Source organism: Balaenoptera ricei, chromosome 16 (genome assembly GCF_028023285.1).
Source record: "Balaenoptera ricei isolate mBalRic1 chromosome 16, mBalRic1.hap2, whole genome shotgun sequence".
Taxonomy (NCBI): Eukaryota; Metazoa; Chordata; class Mammalia; order Artiodactyla; family Balaenopteridae; genus Balaenoptera; species Balaenoptera ricei.
In genome coordinates this window covers 19,796,467-19,820,159 of record NC_082654.1, presented here as the reverse complement: position 1 = coordinate 19,820,159, position 23,693 = coordinate 19,796,467, and the positions used below count along the sequence as shown (strand labels likewise).

The window sequence follows — 23,693 nt, the reverse complement described above, 5'->3', positions numbered from 1 at the left end:
AAACAGCAGCTGGGCTCATCCCCAGAAGGGCCACCCATATATAGGTGATGGTGGCACCAAGGGCACTTCCCCAAGGCAAGCCCCCAGGGAACCTGCATCTTGATGATATCTGCTGAGGCCCGAGGAGTGATGCGGGAGGGTTAATCTGATGTGGGCTGGGGCAGAGACCCTAGAAGAACCCTCTGCTCCTGAATCCCTACTTTGCACAACTTCACTAGCCCTTCGGCCCTGCATTCCACCCTTGGGGTTGTTGTGAGTCCTCCTTTAAGATGAAAATACCCGCAGGCTGGGACACAATCACTGTAGGGAATAAAAACAAACCCCTCCGCTGTGGCCCTGTGGACACAGGGAGAACACGGACTTGCCGGAAGGGATGATGAAGAAAGGGAAGGAGTGGAAAAGGACCTCAGCAAACCTTTCCCTCCTTCACAACGTTGCCTCCTCGCAGAGGGGTGGGGCTGAGCTCCCTCTCGCCTTTCTTCCCTTCCAGACTCTTTGCCAGCTGCTGGGTCCAGTGACAGGGACACCCGGTTTGTTCAATCAAGTCCCTTGAGGTGAGCGTGAGGTGAGACCCGCAGAGCCTGGAAGAGAGTAAGGGTCCCTCCCCTACCTTTCACCCCTCCCACCCTCTCCCTTGTAGCCCACCCTGTCTCAGTGAAGAGGAGAGGCACATCTGAGGGACAGGGCTCAGAGGACAGCGGGGGACTTGGGAAAAGCCGCCCTCGCCTCGCCTCTGGATCCTCAGTCCCTGGGTGGGGCGGGATGATCCTCGGGGTCTCTTCCAGCTGAGACCATCACAGTCTTCAGTGATGGTCCCACCTCATCCTCCTGACCCATAAGAGGAGAAGATTTTCCCCTTCTCCCTGCTCCCAAGTGATTCCCAGGGGTACTGGAGGGGGGACAAGCCTTTGTTCCAGATTGGGGCCCCTCTCTGGATCCAGGTGAAGCCTGAAAGGCACAATTAATGCCCTTTACCTAGAGCAGTGGCTCAAAGTATAGCAGGAGGTGATTCTGATGCCACTAGTTTGAGAACCACTGACCCAGGGAAGACTTAGGCTAGAGTTTGTGGGGGGACTGGGTGTGGAGTGGAGACAAGGGAGAGGACATCCCAGTGGCCTGGCTGGCAGCAGCAGGTGGGCTTCTCCACGGGAAGGAGCTGGGCCAGCTCCAGGGTCAGGGGTCTGGCCCTCCCTCTGGGCTGGGGATGCTTATGGTGGGCAGGCCAGGGGGAGAGCTGGCCCATCGTTTTCATAAGCTGTTCAGAGGAACGTGAAACCCCACGATACTGGAGTCTTTCTCTGAAAAGCTTTTAATTTATTTAATACACAATTAATATTTGAATACATTCTCACCAGAAAAAGTCAGACCATGCCAAAACACAGGGCACAACCAAGAAAGGTCCTCCCCTGACGCCCCACAGTGCTAGACCCCTCCCCAGAAGCAGCCACTGTGATCTGTTTGGGGTTTGTCCTTCGAGAACTCTCTGTACACGTGTGTGTTCACACAGAAGTACACAGCTGGGGAGTTTTTACATAAACGGGATAACGATGGGTATATTACACTTCACTTCCCACCCCTCACCTCCCCCACCGCGCCCCCATTTAACAGCTCAGCTCAGCAGTCCATCACAGGCTCTGGGACTCTTCTCAGCAGCGTCTCTGGTGTGGTGGCTCTTGGGGCAAGAGAAAGAAACATGTTCACATCACATAAGAGCATCTTCCTTTTCCTGGGCCCTCCACATGCCCCAGCCCAGTCATGCCCACCCTACCCTGACACACACACTCTGGCAGGGGTCTGAATTGAGGAAACCTTCCCCAGCTCTTGACCTGCGTGGCAACCCCTGAACTCCCAAGCACTAGGGTGCCGAGGATCTGGGGCCTCCTTTGGCTCCAGGGCAGGCATTCCTTGGCCCCCAGTAGGCCCTCCCTGGAACGAGAGCGGGGACGGGCACTGGAAGGCGGTGTCACCACTGGAAGAGTTGTGTGCGTTTGTACCTTTATCCTGAGTGGGAGTCCAAAGTCTTCCCTCAGTCCCAAAGGCTGCCAAAACCCTAAAAGATTAAAACCACAGTTGTAAATTGATTACTTCTTAATGGGAAAGAGCATAGTAGTCAAAATAATTCAGTTCTTTCTAGAGCACTTTCTAATGTACAGTCGCAGGCTCCAGAGTCCTGCTTGGGAATATGGTGGCCTCACCCTCTCCCCAAGCTTAGGGCTGGGGACAGGGAAGAGGGAGGAAAGGAGGGAGAGAGAGGAAAAGTTAAAGACAAGATGAGGAGTGAAGCAAGTGAGCAACCCAAGTGTCCCCCCAAAATCCATGTCCTCAGAATGTAACCTTATTAGATAGGGTTTTTGTAGCTATTTACTCTTCATGACTGTAGTTTTGTAGTAATTAAGTTAAGATGAGGTCATACTGGAGTGTGTGGGCCCTTAATTCAACATGACTGGTGTCCTCATACAAAGAGAACAGACACAGAGGTCCCAGAGGGGACAAACGCCACATGACAATGGAGGCAGGGGTTGGAGTGATGCATCTGCAAGCTAGGGACCCACAGGACTGCTGGCAAGCACCAGAAGCTAGGAAAGAGGCAGGAGACAGCCTCAGGAACCAACCCTGCCAACACCTTGATTTGGGAATTCTAGCCTCCAGAACTGTGAGAGAATGCATTTCTGTTGTTTAAGGCACCCAGTTTGCGGTACTTTATTATGGCAGTCCTAGGACCCGAACACACCAAGATAAGATGACAAAAAGCGCAGCTCAACAACGGGTTCTGAGGAGACCCTGAAGCCCCCCCCCCCCCACCAGAGTCCCCAGCTGTCAGTAACTGAAAGGGCCAGACCGCTCCGGGTCAAAGAGTCTGCACCATGTCCTACCCTAGCTGGGGCTGTGCTCTCTCAGGTGTGCAGGCAGCTCTCAGCCTGGAGAGATTTCCCCTAGTAAACAGCAAAACCAAACACATGTTCCCCTCCAGGCCCCGCGTCACCTGCCACTTGGCAGTAAGAGACGTCAGCCCAGCCCCTGGCTGGCAGCGCTGACAGGCGCCCATCTGCTCCGGAAGTGCCCGGCCTGGGTAAACACAGCCGGGCTCTGCCTCTCACTGCCGGACCAGCCGGGCCAGGCGGGCCGTGCAGGAGCCCTGGGCCTCAGGCCCCCTCAGGGTTGCTTTCTACCTCAGGCTGGCCATGGCCAGCTGCCCCTACTGGAATGGCATCCCTGGAAACTGGGAGGGAAGACACAAGAAAGGAAGAATGGCGGCTCAGCGCAGGACGTAGCCCCCTCCCAGGTCACTTCCTTGAACCCCTCCCTGCTGGGCCCAGGGTCACTGCCCCCGCCCACTTGCCCTCCCCTCCTCGCTCACGCCCACGTAAAGCCATCTGCCACCCTCGCCCCCCCGGCAGGCACCACAGCCTGTGACTCAGCGCCCAGCCCTGAGGCTGCTCTGTGGGTGGCCGTGCCGGAACCTTGGTGGGGAGGGAGGTGCTGGGAAGGGGGCCCGGGGTTGGTGGGGAGGGGGGAAAGACACGTGCAAACCCTAGGTGGCCTTTCCCTGAGCACCAAACCCTGACCACACTGCCTTCATCCGGTTCTTAAAGCAGATGACTCTCCAGCAGAGGTGTTGCCTAAAACGTAATAGTCTCGTTAAAATGCACCTAATTCAGTTCCTTTTTTTCCTCCCAGTTCCACCAGCTGTTCTTCAGGTCCTGACCCTGGGCCCAACTGGGACCTATTTCTCTAGTGTATTCCACCCTCACCTCCTGCGCCACCCCCAGCCCCTTGCAGCTCTTGGAACAGCATATTCACCCCATGCGCCCTTGGGTGGATACATTCCCGCGAAGGGATTAGAGATTTCCTGTTACCTCCCTGCAGACTTGAGCAAGGAGCTTGACCCCAGTGCTCATCCCAAAGGAAGAGCGGTAATGGTGAGACTGTAGGTGTCATTCTGAGGAAGGAGTAAGTGAGGGTGGAGAATGTCACCCCTACCAGCGGCAGGACAAGGGGCTGGTCCTCGCCCTGCGCACCTTGGGAAGGTGGCTCCAGGTCTGCTTCTGAGTCAGGAGCTCTTTACGTGTGTGTTCTTTTCCCTCAAAGGGGCTTGGCCCCTGGAACTTGGCTCCGGAGGAAAAACCTGGAGGCTGGGCCTGCCCCACAGCTGGAAGATTGGGATTTGCGGCCCAGCCCCAGTCCGGGGTTGAGGATAGGGGTGGAGGATCCAGCTCCGGAAGACCTGAGTTCCCAGCCCGCAAGAGCCTGCTTGGGGCATCTGTCTCCACTCACTCCTGCTGAGCCTCCTTCCAGAGGGTCCAGCCTCCTCCAAGGCTCTCGTAAGCTGCGTGGAGATTTAGCCACCTCGCCCCAAAGCTGAACGGAGCCCTCGGGATTTGGCCCTCGTTCCCTCCCTTACCTGGCGGCCCCCTGGAGTCTGTCTGGGGATTCTCTTACAGAACCAAGCAATGGTGCCCTGTCTTCTTTCCCCAGCCCTGTTCCCTCCCAAACAAGCTACAGCCTCCTTTCATTTCGTAGTGGTTGTTTTACTGCTGGTAACCACAAGGAAACGGATCGGGCCTAGCAAAAGTAAAGAATCCTGGAAAGCTCCAAGAAACCTCAAACTTGTAGCAGGAAGAGTATGAATGTGTTTAAATTCTAGCTCTGCAGCCACGTGTAAACTTGAGCAAGATACCTACCCTCTCTGTGCCTCGGTTGCTTCAACTCCAAGTGGGGGATAACATGAGTATCTGCCCCAAAGGGCAGCTGTGAAGGTTTAATGAGGCAGAGAATTTTGAAAATACACAATCTGAGATAGTTAGTCTGGTTCCTTCCAAAGTGTACACAGTCTGCTAATAGTAAAAATTAATCATAGTCACATTCATTATTCATTTAGCACTTTTCTGTGTCGACGCAATGAGTGTCAGACACTGTCTGAGGATTTGCCTCCCATAAGTCTGTGTTCTTTCACCCCAGTCTTTCTTCCCACACTTTTTCAAGAGGCAGTTCAATGCCTCCAGAGGCGCACCTCCCTCTCCCTGGGCACTGGGATATTTTCCAGGCTAATCATCTCTAGAGGAGAGTCTCCCAGGCACATATGCTGCTTCACAGAGCAGGAAGGTGGGCAGAAAACGGCCCCAGCTGGAAAATCAGAGTTTGCATTTCCACACAACTTCTTCAGAATAATAGACTTGTAGAAAAAAACCAAAAAGGTCCACTTAGAGAGCAGCAAGCTATTTTGCCCGGGGTTCTCCCAACCTGCCCCATTTCACAGCTGCAGAAGTTGTGATATTTCCCAAGGCCACACAGCAAGTAAGCAGCAGAGATTCCACCAACACTGAGCACCTACAACATGGTAGGTACTGTATTCCCCACGGTAGGTTCTGTATCCGTCCACATCGTAAACACCCATGGCATCCACGCCGTGCTCCCAGCTCTGGTCAGAGCGCTGGAGAGGTAGGAACCAGGAATGGCATAGACATTCTATGGAGAGGAATCAGACCCCACACAAGTCCAAAAAGTCACTGCTGAGACTGATAAATGCTATGAAGAAAATAAATCTGGGTACCAGATGGAGTGGTGGGTGGATTTAGGGGAGGGGGGGAGCCCTCTTTACCTACTGTAGTCAGGAAGACCTCTGAAAAGTGACATTGAGCAGAGACTGAAAGATGAGACACAGGTATGTGAAGAGCTGGAGGAAGAGGTCTCCAGCTAGAAAGATGGCAAATGCAAAGGCCCTGGGGCAGGAGTATGTTTGGGCTCTTCCAGGAACAGGAAGGAGGCCAGTGTGGCTGGAGCAGCAAGAGTGATGGGCAGTGGAGGAGGCCAGGAGGAGAGGGAGGCAAGGGGCCTCATTGCCATTGGAAATGAGCCTGAATTATTCTAATGGCAACGGGAAGCCATAGGAGGTTTTCTAAGCAGGGCAATGACCGTTATGATGTGTCGTGTACAAAGATCACTCAGGTGGCTGTGTGAAGAATGGATGGAAGGGGGGCAAGGAGCTGTGAGGAAGCTTTGGTGGCCTGGACCACCGGGCCAGCTGTGGGGATGGAGGGAAGAGGAAGGCAGATAAACACCTGATACTAACACATGTGAAGCACTGAGCACTGGCCTGGCATGCATCAGGGATACTCAACATAGAGTTGGGGGCCCAAGAAGAAGGGGTGCTGGTGGCTAGATGTGTGGCCAGGGTTAGGAGACGGGGGTGGGGGCAGTGACAAGGAGTTGAGGGCCTGCCTTTCCTGGGCTTAAGGCCACAGGAGGCCAGCAGCCCTGGGTGGGACCCTGAAGGGACAAACTCTGGGGATCCCACATCTTCCTTTCAGTTCCCTAATGTGTATGATGCCTTTCTCTTCTTAAAAGGCCATTGTCAGAGGCACTATTTGTGACATATCAGTGTTCCAGAAATAAAAACCTGGAAGCAATTAGAATAAAAAACAGCTTACTATATTCATTTTTGTATTTCAAAATTTTGTTTAACTTGTATATACACGTGATAAAAATTTCAGAGTACAAGAGCATATAGCAAGAGATAACTCTCCCTCCACCCCATCCTCATCCCTAGAACATATTCTGTTATCTATTCTTTTTAATTTTTCCAGAAATATTCTCAGCATATACACACATATATATTACACATTAAACATGGAAATAGCATAGTATAGTGTTTTGTATCTTTTTTTCACCAAGCCATATTTCTTAAAGATCATTTCATATTAGTCCATGAATCACTATTTCATTCTTTTTAGTGGCTGCATGTTACACCATTACAGAGCTGTATCATATAGGAAAGTAGGTATTTAGATGATTTCCAGGTTTGGCTAATATAAGCAGTGTAGCAACAAACATCTTCATATGGAGGTCTTCGGCATTTCCATTGGATAAATTCCTAGAAACGGAATTTCTAGCTCAAAGGACAATTACATATTTTTCTGTTTGGATAAGTATTGACAAATTGCTGTTTAGATCAGTTGGACTAACTCACTCCCCACTCTCACCCCCAGCTGACCCTGACAGCATCCCTTTCACAATGTCAATACAAGTCATTGTCCAAATGTTTCATTTTTGCTGATCTCACCACACCTGACAACTTGCATGTGTTAAGTGTAAGCCCACCTTCATTGGTGTGGTGGGTGTTATCACCCTCATTCTGCAGTTCGGAGAGCTTAGTTCACTCACCCCAGGACAAAGCCAGTGTCCCAGCACTGCTGTGAACCACAGAGATGACAGAAAGCACGGCTGGGAACAGAATAGGCAAGGCCAGGAGTGGGGAAGCTGAGGCCAGGCAAGGGTGTGGTTGCCTAAGCAGACACTCAGGCTCCGGCAATCAAGATGGGGAAAGGGGACATACAGGTCAGAAGCCAAGAGAACAGTCAATGGTCAGGTCTATAAACCCGCTCCACCAGGACCAGGGACACAGTGCTGCCTCTTCTGCGCTCATGCCTGGGCCAGCCTGAGCCCCGGATGTGGGCGTCAATGAGCCATATTAGGGCTAAGGGAAATAGGTCAGTCACTTGCTGGAGGAGTAGCAAATTTAGGAGCAGAGATGAGAGTGGATGTTGACATCTGGGACTAAAGCCCCAAGTTTCCTTTCTTCCTACCATAAACAGCTTGGCAGTCGCAAAGCAGGAAGATGCAGTCTCCATTAAAATTGAGAGAGAAAAGTCCCTGTCAATAAACCACAGTTGCCAAATGAACCTAAGTTTAGCATCACACTCTAAGCCTGTTTGGGAGCCTCTTGACTTTTCTAATGGGCTCCACTTCCGTGAACTCAAGGTAATGGAATCAGCTTCAGAGAAAACAATGTTCTAAATAAAGAAATGCAATCAGAGCTGCTGACCTCCAACAGAAGACTCTTCTCATAGGCCTTGGACTTGAAGTAAGGAATGTGTGCTTTGAGAGGGCGTATGTGTATGTGTGTGTAAAGATTATGAATTTCAGGCGTGACTGAAACCACAAAGTCCTAACATGTTACTAAGGCTGGCCTATTAAACAAACAAACAAAAACTTAAAAAAAATATTTAGAGTAAGGAGGGCAGGGAAACCTGACTGTTTTGAAACTGACATTAGGTCCCATCCAGGTATAGGGAGTATTATTCAGAGACAGGATGCCCAAAGGAGTGGGTTTCCAAAGACCCCCTCCCAGACTCATGGCACAAGCCTGGGCAGCAATTTGAAAACATGGAATGTTCCAAGGTGGGCAAGGCAAGACTCCCAAAGCAGGCTTATCCTAGAAGCTTGCGTCCATAAGGAGAGCGCTTGCTGAGCTATGAAGGTCAGAATCAGGCAACCATGAAGGCCTTCAAGGGGGTCCTAGGGTGTCAGCCCAGAGAAGCCCAGAGTGTGGTCTGTGGCTGGCAATGACTGTCTGAGATACTGGAGTTTCCAGTTGTTCATCCTTCTGAGTGAAGATGGTCTCTACTACTACTCCAATTTTCTGGAAATTTCCATGGTCTTCCATACTGCCTATCCATCCATCCCATCCATTCCACTGTCTCAAGCAGTCCGTAAAAAAACCATTTTTTGAGCCTATGACAAATCAAAGACCATGCTAGGCACCACGTGGGATACAGAGTAGGGCACAAATTGTGGTGGAATGTTGGCAGTGGGGACTCTTACACAAGGTCATGGGGAGTGTAGGTAGGTGTAATCACTTTGGAAAACAATTTGGCACAATTTGCAAAGTTGAACTTGCACACCAATAACCTAGCAATTAATTCCTCTCCTAGCTATATACCCCTCAAACTCTTGCAGCTGTGTGAAAGACATGTATAAGGATGTTCAAATAAGCATTGTCAAAATAGTAAAATTATGAAAAACCCAGATGTCTATTACCAGGAGAAGGAACACTTTGTGAATTAGGGTCTGTTCCACAATGTACTATTATGCAGCAGTGAAAATGAATGAACTATAGTTATATGCAATAAGATGAATGCATCTTAGAGACAAATGATGAGTTTCTATTTTTTTTGTTGTTGTTGTTGTGGGGCTTTTTTTATTATTTTATCACTAACAATTCTTCCAGCTTTATTGAAATATAATTGACATATAACATTTTGTAAGTTTAAGGCGTACAACATGGTGATTTAATACACATATATTTTGCAAAATGATTATCAAGATAAAGTTAGTTAACACATACATCACCTCACATAACTACAATTGTGTATTGGCAGGTAAGAAAATTTAAGATCTACTCTCTTAGCAACTTTCAAGTGTATAACACAGTATTGTAACTGTGGCCTCTACACTGTATATTAGATTCCCCAGTGTACCACCGTTTATTTATCCATTTACCTACTGGAAAATATCTTGGTCGCTTGTAAGTTTTGGCAGTTATAGAGTATCTGTAAACCTTCATGTGCAGATTTTTGTGTGGACATAAATTTTCAATTCATTTGAGTAAATACCAGTTAGTAGGACTGGTGAGTTACTCAGTATGCCTAGTTTTCTAAGAAACTGCTGAATTGTCTCTCAAAGTGGCAGTACCATTTTTGCATTTCCTCTCTTTGAATGAGAGTTCCTGGGGCTCCACACTCTCCCCAAGACTTTGTGTCGTCTGTGTTTTGGATTTTGGCTATTCTAATAGGTGTGTAGTTGTAGCTCATTGTTTTAATTTGCAGTTCCCTAATGACATATAATGAGGTATCTGTTCAGATCTTTTGCTCATTTTTAATTTTTCAGGTTACTTTCTTATTGTTGAGTTTTAACTGTTCTTTGTGTATTTTTAAAAACAGTCCTTTATTGGGTATTTCTTTGCAAATATTTTCTCTCAGTCTGTGGCTTGTCTTCTCTCTCTTTTGTAGAGCAATTTTAATTTTTAATGAAGATCAGCTTATCAATTATTTCTTTCATGCATCGTGCCTTTGTTGTTGTAAAATGATGAGTTTTTTTTTAATGATGAGTTTTTAAAAAGCGAGTTTCAAATTAACACAACTTTGTAAATCAACTATACTTCAATAAAATAAATTTTTTTAAAAAAGAATTTTAAAAGCAAGTTTCAGAAGACTACATATACTGTATCATTTTATTCTAAAGCTTAAAAACAAGCAAAGCTACATAACATTTTCTAAGGAAATCAAACAAATGTATCTTAAAATTTTTTTAGAGCCAGGAATACTGACCATAAAATTTCAGATAGTTGTTACCCCTGGGGGCAGACAGGTTATGGGACAGGGGAGGACCCCACCTGTAGGGTCAATGATCTAGTTCTTGGGCCACATAGGAGGTATCAAGTGTTTGTTTTGCTATTATATTTTATTCATTGCATATGTTCTCTGATCAGAAATACATAGTAAACATTTTCACGGCAATAACTCCTGGTCTGAAGGAAACTGCCATTTATACGAGAAAATAGAAACACAGACCCCAAAAAAGGCATTTCGTATGTCATAGTACAAGAAAGAACCTTATGAATGACCATACTTGTTTGGACTCTTATTGCAAGTGACTGAAACCAAATTCAAACTATTTCAAGCAAAAGTAAGTCGTAAGTAAATAATAAGTAAGTAAGCAAGTCTGGCTTGTTAACTGAGGTGAGGCCAGGACCAGGAACCCTAAAAACTCGAATAACAAGCGACTCACTTCCTCACTCTCTCTGCTTCTCTCTGTGTGTTGGCCTCATTTTCTCCCACTTTGGATGGGTAGCTTGAGGACCTTCCTTCTGGTGAGGGAAGGAGAATAAGGGATGCAGATACTGCCAGCCTGGCTTGCATCATGCACCAAGTCAGTTTGGCAAACCCAAAGGAAGGAGGGATGGGTTTTTCTCCCTATGTTCCATTCACAAAATCCCAGGCAAGGATTCCAATTGGCCTGGTTTGGGTCACAGGTCCATCCCTGGGCCAATCACAGTGGCCAGAAGAAAGGGTATTATGTGATTGGAGGCCTCATCAAATCTCAAGGAGCAGAGGAGGGGCGGGCTACTCAGAGAAAAGGAAGTCCTATCGTCAGAGGGAGCAACGGAAAGGATGACAGGACAGACAAACATGACAGATGTCCACTCCCAAGGCTCAGGCAGCAAAGGGAATAAGAGTCGGGGAGTGGGGAACACAGTGAGGCGCTTTGGAAGAGAAGGTCCTAACGTGCAGGCTGAAGAAAGGGCAGAACTTGAGGCCTTAGGGAGGGAGGGAGGCTCCTGCCAGACCCTGGAGGCTGGAGGCTGACTGTGTAAGGCAGGAATGGCTCTGGGTGATCCTGGGGGAGCCATTTTAATTGTTCTGTGGGCTGGTCGGCTCCAGGGTGTAAAAACAAACCTTGATGGGAGGGATTCCCTGGGAATGGAAAAAAGGTAAGCAAAAGGCAGAACACAGGATGTTGCGGAAGCCCAGAGGACGCCCACACACAGGGGTCGGGCTGAGTCAAGCGGACGGACGTCTGGGGCCGTGGAGGGGGCAGGTTGGAGGCAGCTGGGAACAGAGCACCGCTCAGGGCCAGGAGCTCTTCCCTCTAGAAGGAGTTGCCTAGAAGGATGGTTTCCAGCCCGGCCGATCTGGTTCACCACCCCTAGACCGCAGCCCTCAGGAATCCCACGCCAATTGCGCCAGAGGGGCGGCCCTCGGTGTGGGGACCAGGGCCCAGCAGGCCGGGGCGGCCACGTTACTGGCCTCAGGAGAGGCGGGGCCTCCAGGCCCAAGAGTCCCAGCTTCAGAGAGAAGCGGGGCTGGGGGGCGGGTGCGAAAGCACGTCAACCCAACAATGCCATGCTTGCCGCGGATCTGTTACGAGTCCCGGGCTCTAGCGTTCGCCCTGGATTCGAATCCGTTTCCACACTTGACGAATATGTGACCTGGGCCACATGCTTCACTCTCTGAGTCTCAGCTTTCCAATCAGGAAAATGCCCAGAACACAGTGTCGTACCTACCTGAAGGGCCGACTGTGAGGCTCAGGTGAGAAAAGGTTATCCTTGGCATGAGGCTTTGCATCAATGTTTGCCATGGTTATAACATGACTTCCTAATTTAGTCCCTGAGATGAGAGTTGTGAGCGCCCAACAGTGCAGACAGCCACACAGAGGCTAAATGACCCCGTCCTGAGGACACTTTAGAAGGCGCCGTACAGTCCATTTGAAGCACCTTCCCACCCCTGGGCCTTTGCTTATGCCATGCCCCGACACTTGGAAGATGCTTCCCTTGGATCCTACATAGCTGGCTCCTTCTCATCCAGGTTTAGGATAAATGTCATCTCCTCAAAGAAACCTTCTCTGATCACTCTAACTAAAAAAAGTAAACTCCCTGCCCTCCATCCAATTACTCTCATTTATGATCTTCCTTTCATGATTACCCTCTTATATTAACTTATATATTTTATTTGCTTATAATCTGATTCCCCTCTGGAATATAAGGTCACTGAGTACAGACACCTATTTCACCACTGTATCCCTAGCCTAGCATGGCACATTGACTGGTGCTTACATATTTGTGGAGTGAATAAATGAAGAATACCCTGGTAACACTCAGGCCATGCATTTCAACTAAGGCTCAGAGAGGTTCCCTTACGTCTCTCATGGCCTTATTTACATCTGGCTTCTCAGAGTTCCTGGCTGTGAGGCCCTGGTTCAAGTCAAGCCATGGAGACACCAGAGCCAGGCACCAACTCCTGAACCCCCATAGCAACCTCATCTTCCCTGGGGTTCATGTGGTTCACCCAGAACCTCTGTGTGGGGCTGGGGCTGGCCAGTTGGAGCTTAGCTAGAACATCCATCAGTCTATCAATAAACATTTGCAGAGTCCCTCGCTACCTGCCTTTGGGAAGTGTCCTGGGTTGACCTGGGGAGACAAGGCCTGTTGGATATCCTCCTTGGCCGCTATCCTAAAGCCTTCTCCATGGCACCTACTGGGTAGTAGCATGCCTAAATGTTTAACACTGAATGATAATTTATGATTTCATGCTGAAAAATGTCACTGAGCTACAAGCCTGACACTCCAGTTTGCTGATCAGCATGAGCTTCTCTCCCTGCAAGTCAGTGTTTTTCAAGGCATGGTCTATGGCCCATCTATAACAAATCATGAGCTGCTTGTTGGGGTGGGGGGAACTACACAGGCTCCTAGCCAGCCTGGACCTGCTAGATCGGAATCTCTCTGCAGCAGGTTTTGGAGTTGGCACTTTTCTTTAGAGTAAATAACTGGGGCAAGATCGCATAACTAGTGAGTGGTGGAGGAGGACCAGACCCAGGCATTCGGGCTCCAGAGCCTGTGCTCCTAACTTTTGTCCAATGGTACCTCTCCATTCCCACAGGCCCACCGCCGCCTGCCCCAGCAGAGACTCGGCAACAATTGTCTAAGTTCCATTTGCACCCTTCCAACGAGCAGGTCCAGTCCCCCTGATGATGGCCACCTCCATCCTTTGGCAAAGTCTGTTGTGAGCACGCAGGTCGGTCTGTCTCCCCCACAAGCTCAGAGGGTGAACAGTTACTTGGATCATTTCTGCACCCCTGGAAGCCCAGACAGGGGCTGGCCCAGATTGACTCCAGTCTCTGTGAGTTGCAAAAAAGGATATATTCACCCGCCCAATACTTCTGTGCCTACCATGTGCCAGGCCCTTTGTGGGCACTCAGGATGCAGCAGTGTAAAACCAAACAAAAATTCCTTTCCCCCAAGGAGCTTATATTTTGTGGGTGAAATGTACAGGTGAAGTGATAATGGCCCCTGCAAGGTCTGCTGGGAAGTAAATGAAATAAACTGTAAGTGTGGAGAGAAAGGTAAGAGCTCTGGGGACTGAAGCAATCAGGGAGGGCTTCCTGTAAGAGGCTTCATTGACATCACCCTCCTTATTGTTGAAATCACCTAAGATAAGTCTGTTGAAGACTTGGATTTTCTCTGTAGAGCCTCACTCCCAGTGGCCAATGCTAAGGACGTGGTGTATCAGGCACAGTTCCCACAGTTCAAAGCACCTTGACCAGGGTCTGCAGGGAAAGTGTGGGGGTAGGAGGAATGAGGGTGGAGAGTCAGAGGGACACTTATGAGTAGTAACGTTATTTTGAGTGAAATCTTTGTTCTGGAATCCAATCCCAACTGTTTCTCTTGGGTTGCTGTGAGGATTAAATGCTTAACTCAGACAAAGGAGGAGAGGTCAATTAATGGACGGCATTGTTGCTGTTTTGGGTAGAAAACACTCTCAGTAGTCCCAGCTCATCTACCTTAGTGGGCAAGAGGGAAAGGTAAGAGATGGTCTGGGAGCCTCAGATTATGTGGGGCCTTGCAGACCATGGTGAGGAGAATGGATTTAATTCTGAGATGGGAAGCCATTGGAGGCTTTTAAGCAGGGTGATGATGAAAGATCACTGGCTGCTTGAAAAATGAACTGTTGGGAGGATAGGGTAGAAACAGAGACCAGTTAGGAGGCTACTGCCAAGGTCCAGGTGAGGGACAGTGGAGGCTTGGATGAGGGTAGTAAAAGAGGAAATGTCTTGGTGAACACACATGAATTTTGGATGTGTAAAATGCCGCAGGGGTGGGGCACAAGGGAAAGACGAATCAAGGAGGACCTCAGGTTTTGGGTAGGTAAATGGGGGTGCCATATTCTTAGATGGGAAAGGTAGAGGAAGAGCAGGTTTGGGAGACAAAATCAAGAGTTCTGGCCTGCTTGTGTTGGTGGTGGTGGCTGAGTAATGCCCCCCTAATGATGGAACCTGTGAATGTGTCACCTTACATGGCAGAGGGACTTTGCAGATATGATTAAGTCAAGAGTTTCGAGATGGGGAGATAAACTTGAATTATTTTGGTGGGCCCAGTGTCAACACAAGGGGCCTTATAAGCGGAAGAGGGAGGCAGGAGAGTCAGAGCTATTCAGTGTGAGAAGGACTCAACCCACCTTTGCTGGCTTTGAAGATGGAGGAAGGGAACCTTAAGTCAAGAAATGAGACAGCCTCCAGCAGCTGAAAAAGGTAAGGAAATGGCTTCTCCCCTAGGGCCTCTAGAAGGAACATGTTCCTGCTGACACCTTGCTTTTAGCCCAGTAAGACCCATTTTGGACTTCTGACCAAGTTCTCTCCTACCTCTCTCTCTCTCACCCACTAAGTTCCAGTCCCAGTAGCATTCATGAATCCTCAAACAGGCCACACCGGTCCTAGCCTCAGGACCTGGAACATTCTTTCCATGATTCATACATGTCTGACTCTTTTTGATCATTCCACCATTACTTCAAATGATGCCGCCTCAGCAAGGCCTTTCTGGCCTCCAGCTATAATTGCTCTCCCTTCTCCCCAGCTCCTACCACACAGGCTGGCTTTGCTGAGTTTGTGTATTACCTGTCTTCCCCACTAGAAAGAAGATCCATGACGGCAGGGAGCTCATTTACCTTGTTTACCACTGAATTCCTAGTACCTGAGCCAGTGCCTGGCATGTAGTAGGTACTCAATAAATTAAATAAAAATGAATGTTAAAAAAACAACAAACAATAAATGTTGGCGAGAATGTGGAGAAAAGGGAAACCTCATACACTGTTGGTGGGCATGTAAATTGGTGCAGACACTATGGAAAACAGTATGGAGGTTCCTCAAAAAAATAAAAATAGAACTACCATATGATTCAGCAATCCCACTCCTGGGTATATACCCGATGAAAATGAAAATGCTAATTTGGAAAGATACATGCACGCCAGTGTCCACAGCAGTATTATTTACAATGGCCAAATATGGAAGCAACCCAAGTGTTCGTCAACAGATGAATGGATAAAGAAGATGCGGCATATATATTTAAAACTCAGCCATTAAAAAAAAGTGAAATTTTGCCATTTGCTACGACATGGATGGACCTGGAGGGTATTATGCTTAGTGAAATCAGACAAAGACAAATATGGTATGTTATTACTTATATGTAGAATCTAAAATATAAAACAAACAAATGAAGATAACAAAACAGAAACAGACTCACAGATATAGAGAACAAACTAGTGGTTGCTATGGGGAGAGGAATGGGAGGGAGGCAAGATAAGGGTAGGGGGTTAAGAGACACAAACTACTATGTATAAAATGAATAAGCAACAAGGATATATTGTATAGCACAGGGAATATAGACCATATTTTATAATAACTTTAAATGGAGTATAATCTACAAAAACATTGAATCACTATGTTGTCTACCTGCAACTAATATCATACTGTAAGTCAACTGTACTTTAATTTTAAAATAAATAAATAAAAATGAATGTGATTTAGAGAAGAAAAAAAAGATAGTCCTTGGTTTATGGCCACAGAAATCTAGAGTCTGAATGCTATCAACCAGCTCCCCTTGAATTCACTGAGCCTATTATGTAGTATTTCCTGGGAGGCAGATGGGGAGAAGCCAGCCAGGAGCTCACAGCCCAGAAGGAACTCATGGAAGGGAAGGGAAAGGAAGGGAAGGGGAGGGGAGGGGAGGGGAGGGGAAGGAAGGGCAGGGAAGGCTGAGAACTCAAATACAAGGCCCTCTGGTAAATGTCCAAGCAGAGTGAGTAGAGTCCCAGGAGCTCAGCGAGGACTGGCTCCGTCCACTTAGGAAGAAGGAGGAGGAGGAGGAGATGCGATTTCAGGGGCTGGGGGTCCGAGGGCTGGGGAGAAAGAGAAAGCTCTCTTAGCTCTTTCTGAGAAGGCAAGTGTGGTTAATTCAAGAAAATTCTGTCTGAGGAATATAAACAGCCTAAGAGCCAACTTTTGCACCAAGCGGTTTGCAATCCAGCTGTGGAGAGGAGCACCAGAAGTGCCCAGCAGAGCCCTGGAGGGATGCAGTGCGGGGAACAGCTTCGGAACTTAGTTTGGGGTCAGGCAAGCCTAGGTCTGCGTCCCACTCCTGCCACTGACCGCTGTGCCTCAGCTTCCTTATGAGAATTTTACCTCCTTCACCAGGTTGTTGTGAGGCTTAAAGGAAGATAATAAATCTGAAGTGCTCAGCAGAGAGCCCTGCGCACAGTTTAAGTGCTCAGTAAAAGGCAGCCATTATTATTAAAATAAGTAGGTTGTTCACTGGGCGGGAATCTCTTAGTGTTTTTGAGATTCCAGGGGTGAGAGGGCAGGTTAGTGTACCTGGAGATGAATGTCTGGGTCATATATAATCCACCAACCTGTGTTTCTCCCGGTGGGGTGCCTGACAGGCCACCCCAAGAGACCGTGAGGCAAAGGGTCTGTGGCAGGATCCAGAAATCGGAAGTTTAACAACCCCGCCTCCCCACCCAGTGACGTCAGGCCACTCAAGGCCAAGAACCATTGCTTCAGCGGGGCCACGCTCAGGACAGACTGCCCTGGTTTTTGCCTTTCAAAGCAGTGTTTGGATGACTTTCTCATGGAGGCTGAGTGCCTTAACCCTGCCTTCAGTTTCCCAGAGCTGGGGCCTTCCATGTGCAGTCAGAGACACACCTGGTTTGTGGATCTCTGAGGGCTGGGACTCAAGGAGACCTTCTGAACAAGGATGCGGTTCAGAAATCTACAGAGACTTGAGCTGCGGGGAAAACCAGCTCACTCTGCCTTCTGCTTGGGGCCCCCCATAATTCTACCTCCTGAGCTCCTTTGCAACCTAACCCTGTAACCCCTAAACTGTTCCTTGTTTAATTTTTCTTCGTGGCATTTATGACTATTCCACAGGCCGCTAGTCTTACTCATTGTGTTTAGTGTCTATCTACCTCCATTAGAATGTAAGCTCTCTGATTATAAGCTTTTGTTTGTTTATTTGCTGTTTTGTTCTGTTTTGGTCTTCTTTGTCCACGCTGTATCCTTGGGCTTAGAACTGCTGGCTGGCATACCACAGGCCCTCAATAAATATTCATTGAATGAGCGAATGAGTTGGACAGCTCTAATTCCTTCCTGCCCCAGAAGCTCCCAGTTCAAGAGACAGTACAAACCTGTGTCCCTTCTCCAGCCTTGTCACCAGCTAATCCTTGGGGCAGTGTTGGGGGTCGGGTGGCCTCTATTCTGGGCCTTTACAAGTTTTCCCCTCTCCCACGCCAGTGTTTTCTTTAATTGCCCCTCTTGTGAGAATAGAGAACATCGCATGGGGCAGGGGCTTTCAGAGCCGGCTAATTAACAGGCAGTCATTCCCTTTTCTGTCTTCCTCTCTCACATTCCTTTTTATGGGGCTGAGTGTATCACAGGAAGGCATGTGCAGCCTCAAGATACCCCTGTCCTTTGTTTACATATATAGACAAAGAAATATTTACATACATGTTATTTTTAGTTATACAAGTAATAATAGCAGCTGAACTTCACTGAGTGTTTACTGAGTGCCAGGCATCGTGCTAAGCATATGCATCTCCTTGTTTAACCCTCTAAACAACCCCATGAGGTCAGTTGTGTTATTACTGTCGTCCCACTTTACAGATGAGCTGCAAGAGCTTCAGTGTCTGATCCAGAGACACATATCTGAGTTTGAAGCCAAACAAGATGGTCTGACTCCAACATACCCCTCATTCCTAACTGCTACAATGACTGCCTCTCTCAAAAGGTGTGCTCATTATCAGAAAGTCAAACAATAAAGAAAGTAAACAGGGGGACTTCCCTGGTGGTCCAGTGGTTAAGACTCTGTGCTTCCACTGCAGGGGGCACGGGTTCAATCCCTGGTCGGGGAACTAAGATCCCATGTGGCATAGCCAAAAATCTTTTTAAAATAAATTTTTTAAAAAAGAAAGTAAACGGGGAGCTCCCCTCACTCCCCCAAAGAGGCTGCTGTAAGCTGATAATGCTTTTATACTAGGGAATTTCTTATACCAGCAGAATATAGGTAAGAATAAAAAGGTCTATATGTCTATAAAAACACACACCCATCTAGTTAAGTGGGTTTTTTCTTTTCCTACAATAGTAGTTCCAGACCTTTTGTTTCACTTAGTTTTTTCACTCTCTAATAATACATTTTGGATCAGATCTTTAAACTTCAGTAAGTGATGCCTCCCCTCTTAGAAGCTGTAGGTTGATGTTCTGGCTGCCGAGGCTAAGGATGAAGTGATGTGATGAAGACAAATCTATGGATGAGGCGAGAGGAGGTACATAACATGCTGGCCAGATTGCAGCTGGGCGAGTTTGGACTCTTACAGGCTTAGGAGCTGACTTTAGAAAGGGGTGCTTGTTTGTTGTTGTTCTTGCTTTTTAGCTTAGGTAGTTCAGGGTACCATCCTGTTGGCTGAGAAATGAATAGGCTTCCCTGCCTGTATCAGAGGATCTCAAAGCCAAGCTCTCCTAGGCAGCCCCAGGTAACCTCTTGGAGACTGGGCTCAAGGGAGCCGAGGGGCTTCCATTCTAAGGATCCTTAAGTATTACGCCCATAACTCATCGCTCAGCTTCCAGGCATATAGCTACTGTGCTAGCCACCAAACTCCTGGCAGTAGTTCATTTAATCTGCAAAACCCTACCAGGTATTTCACTGCCCCCACCTTACAAATGAGAAACTGATACTCAGAGAAGTTAATGACCTACCCAGGATCGCACAGCTAGTAAGAGGCAGCACTGTGTCTTTCTCACTAAGGCCTCAAAGAATCGCAGCAGAAGGTTGGAGCTGACTGAAATCTTCTAACTCTGGCCCCTTCTTCCATATAAATGAAGCACACAGCCCAGGGCCCTAACAAAGTTGGCTGCAGGCCACACAGCAGGTGTAAGGAACTGACTGAGGTTCCGGTTTTTCAGACTCTATTTGTCATAAAAGACCTCCAGGGAAGTTGGTAGAACTGAATGGAGTAGAGTCAGTTCTGCATCCTGGTAGCCCAGAGGCATTGGAGTAACTGACTTCCTGAAGAGGATTTGCCCACAGCAAAACAAAATTAAGCCGTGTGTCAATAAGAAGCCAGGGCAGGAGGGATCCTAATCTATAACTTCCTCCAAAGAAAAAAGTCCTACACCTGCCAAGGGGGGGTCAGCTGATAGAGCTGCCCCGAGGGGGAGTGTGGGGTGAGGGGATATTATTACTGGAAACCTAAGACACCAGAAACTCATCCTTCAAATAGAACCACTCACTCCAGCTGGCCATTTTTACCAACAGGGACCATCCTTGAATCTGGAGCCCCTAATTAAATCCCTCCACCCCAATCTGCCAAAGCCACACGTATAGCCACCTAGAAGTACTTCTCCCCCCAGTTTATTCTTTTCTGTTAAAAGCAAACAAAACCCTCTGCCCAAAGAGGTGTAGACTAGGATGTCCTTCAATAGGAGATCCAGATAAATAAATTATGCCAAATCCGTACCATGGAATGTTCTGAGGCCCCACCAAAAGAATAAAGGGCATCTGGAAGATAAGAGCACTGAGACTTACTAGTAAATGGAAGAAACGAAGTTGCAGAATGATAAGCAGAATACATAACTGAAAATATGGAAAAGATACAAAAAGAGTATCACAGCTTCATAAGGAAAAATTTGGAAAACACAGAAAAGTAGGGGGGATCAAACCCCCGCACAGACCCCCCACCCTGAAAAAAAGAACCCTTGTTAATATTTCATATATTTCTCTCAGGTCTCCTGGCTAGAAGCGGTCGTGTTACATCAGGTGGTGGTCAGCACACACTGGAGTGTGACCAGAGCTCAAATCCCAGCTCTTCCACCCCTACCTGGGAGAGCCTCACTCTGTGTGCCAATCTGTTCTGTGGAAGTCATTCCACCTTCCTGGGATGGTTGTATTGATTAAATGAGGCCAAATATGTAAAGCACTGAGTGCCTAGCAAACAGCACTCAATAAATGCAGCTGTCATTGTTATTTGTAACCTGCCATTTCCCTCAATATTTTAACATAATTGATTTTGAACATTATTCAGAATCTTTGAAAACGTCACACGTGATGGCTGCTGAATGTACCGATTTCTTCACCATTCTCTTAGGAGAAATGTTTTGGCTGCTTCCATTTTTACCTTCGTATAAATAGCTCTGTGATGAACACTACTGTGAGTAGAGCTTTTACGTCCCCCATGTTTTGAAGATTTTCCTTAAGATCATTTCCCAGAAGTGGAATTACTAGGCCAAAGGGTAATCACCATTTTCAGGCTTCATCTGCACAAGGCCTGATTGCACAAAGCGGGCCTTATTTCCTAGACCTAACCTCCCCCACCTCCTGACCATCTCCAGAGCCTCCCTGCCCCCCACCAGGATGGCCTTCTGCTCCCCGGAGAGGACACCTGGCTGCCGCCACCTCCCTTGCCTCCTTCAGTGGCCGAGCTTCTCCCCTCTGCCCATGTAAATCCTCCCTGCTTTCAGTTCTTATACCTCTCCCTGGCCCACCCTGACTGCTGGGCCCTCGACCATCTCCCCTTCCTCTGGGTTTCCCAGCTCCTTGAATCTATAACCAAGTCCAGCCTGACTCACGGACCCTCTTTCCCTTTCAAGATTTCAAGATTTGGGTCCATAACACCCAGACAGTAAGCTCCTGAGGTCAGGAATGAAGCCCTGGGCTCTTCTTCCTTCCCCTCTCAGCCCTGGAGTGAGCAGTACAGTGCTGGGATCTGAGTTCCCATTGGGCAAGATGTCTTCCCAGGGTCAGCTGTGGTCCAGGCTTGGCACTATGGCTGCAGGGACCTTCGGAGCTGGCTCCTCGCTCGGGGCGGGGAGAGGGAAACATAAATAATCGAGTGTAACCATGAAGGACAGGGGTTTTGATACAAGTTCATAATAGAGGAGAGAGAAGGGAGGGTGTCAGCTCAACCTGGTGGGCCCTGCTCAGGCTGTGAACCTTGTTGGATGTCTTGCCGTGTGACCCTGAAGAAGTCATTTAACCTCTCTGAACCTGGATGCTCCCTTCTGTACCAGGCTCTCTTCACTGGGATGTAGTGAGCTTAAATCAGTTATTCAGGTGAACTTGCTTAGCCAGAGGTATGCAGCAGGTGCTCAATAAATGTTTGCTCCTGGTGAGGGCTCAATACAAACTTGTGGATTAATAAAGGGACTGCACTGGCAGGGTGCTTGCAGCCATGGGACTCAAGCATCTCAGCAGGCCTGTTCTTCTCGCTTGGGGACTAGGTTGCTGGATGCCCATTTCTTCCACTGACGGGCGAGTTTCTTGCAGGTTCTGGCCAACTGGGTCTCCACACCAGAGTCTGGAGGGGTATGTGGAAGGGTTGGAATCATGCTTACAAGGAGTTTACTCGTGAATCACCTTTGCCTCCGGTGCAGTGCAGCAGTGGAATGGAATGTTGAAATGCCTCCTTTTACATCCATTTTCTGAACTCGTGGCAAGCCTGCTCCCATCCGGGCTGCAAATCCTCCCCGCCTAGCAGGCAGAACCTTGCATGAGGCCCAAGGAACAGAGGCTTCCGGGGGTGATGTCACTCAGAGCTCAAGGAACACCAAGGGCACCAAGTTGGGCTCTCCAGTTATTCATCCTCCCTGCAGTCAAGGCGGGCTCTGAGCAGGCCCATCCCTGCAACAGATGTGGCTCAAGGTTATGGCCAAGGTCAGGACTGTTATGTGTCCTTTAGTGGTGGGGTGGTGCAGAGATCACTGGCCTCAAGTTTGGATTTAAAGCTGAGAGAATCCTTAGACACCATCTAATTCAACCACCCTCCCCTTTGTAGAGGGGGAAACTGAGGCTCAGAAAGATCAAGAGATCTGGCCAAACTCACACAGCTATGGCATGGGTTATAAAGCTAGGACTTGCTTTTTCCAAACCCCACAGTTACAAGAATTCTCATCAACCTCTGCTCTATCTGGGGTTACCTCTCAACCCACCCCTACCCCCATATACACCAATCACTATAATACTGATAATAGTGGTACCATCTATTGGATAAGCTCCTGAAGGAAGCACGGGGCTAAATGTTTAGGATGTATTGTCTAATTTAAGCCTTTCAACACCTCTAGGAGTTAAGTAAAATAACTCCTTGCTAGTCCAAGTGTGGTCTGTGGCCAGCAGCAACAGTATCACCTGGAAGTTGGTTGGAAATGCAGACTCTCCAGCCCCAGGAGGAGAATTTGCATTTCAGCAGGCTTCCAGATGATCTTAGGGACAATCAAGTTTGAGAAGCACCGCCAAAACTCATCGCACTTTAAAGACAGGAAATGAAGCATGGAGCAGGGGAGTGACTCCCACAATGTCCCACAGCAGGTCAGGGGCGGAGCCCTGGCTGGTGGAACCTTGGGCAGTGCCCTGGCTCTGAAGTCTTGAGGTTTAGGAATGTTTTCCCACTAGTTCTAGGCCAGAGGAGGTAGGATTCCAGACCCCACCTTCCCCAGGAGCAAGGAAGTTACTGATAAAAGGAATATCCCAAGCATTTTACAAGGTACTTTCAAGTATATTATTTTGTTTTTACTTTATAACTTGTTAATTATCCCAACTTTACTAAGAAGAAACTGTACCTTGGAAGAGTCTAAGCCATTTGTACAAGACTGCATTGCTGGCCACTTCCAGAGTCGGGGCCCGACGCTTGTCTCCTTTACTCCGGAACCCAATCACTGTTTCTCCAAGCACAGAGTGGCATCCCAGTGGCAGGAGAAGTGACTGTAGGTGGAATACAGATGAAAGTCTCCTATTCGAATTGTCATATATTTTAATTTCTACTACAAAAAAACACAATTAGATTATTAAACCTCAGAGACTACTGTTTAAGACAAAATATGGGTTGGTTTTTTGTTTGTTTGTTTGTTTGTTAAATGAGTCTCTGAAAAATCAATTTCAGGAATGATAGAGGAGGTGGTACTCAGATATTGCCAAGTACATGAAGGTGGTAAAAGACTGGAGTGTGGGTAACAGCTCCAGGCACCACACAGTGTGGTGGGGGGGAAGGGGGGAGAGAAAACCAGCAGCCAGAGAGATCTCTACTCAGAGGCTGTAGATTTTTCAC

The 23,693-nt window shown here is 48.0% G+C and overlaps 1 long non-coding RNA gene across 1 annotated transcript; it reads right to left on the bottom strand.

The window, feature by feature from the left end:
- Positions 1–1,358: 1,358 nt before the first annotated feature.
- LOC132350946 (uncharacterized) lies at positions 1,359–23,335 on the bottom strand. The gene is made up of 3 exons (XR_009498059.1): positions 23,209–23,335; positions 1,995–2,050; positions 1,359–1,672 (listed from the first exon to the last, which is right to left on the bottom strand). It is a non-coding gene; the product is annotated as an uncharacterized LOC132350946 (long non-coding RNA).
- Between the last annotated feature and the right edge of the window lie 358 nt (positions 23,336–23,693).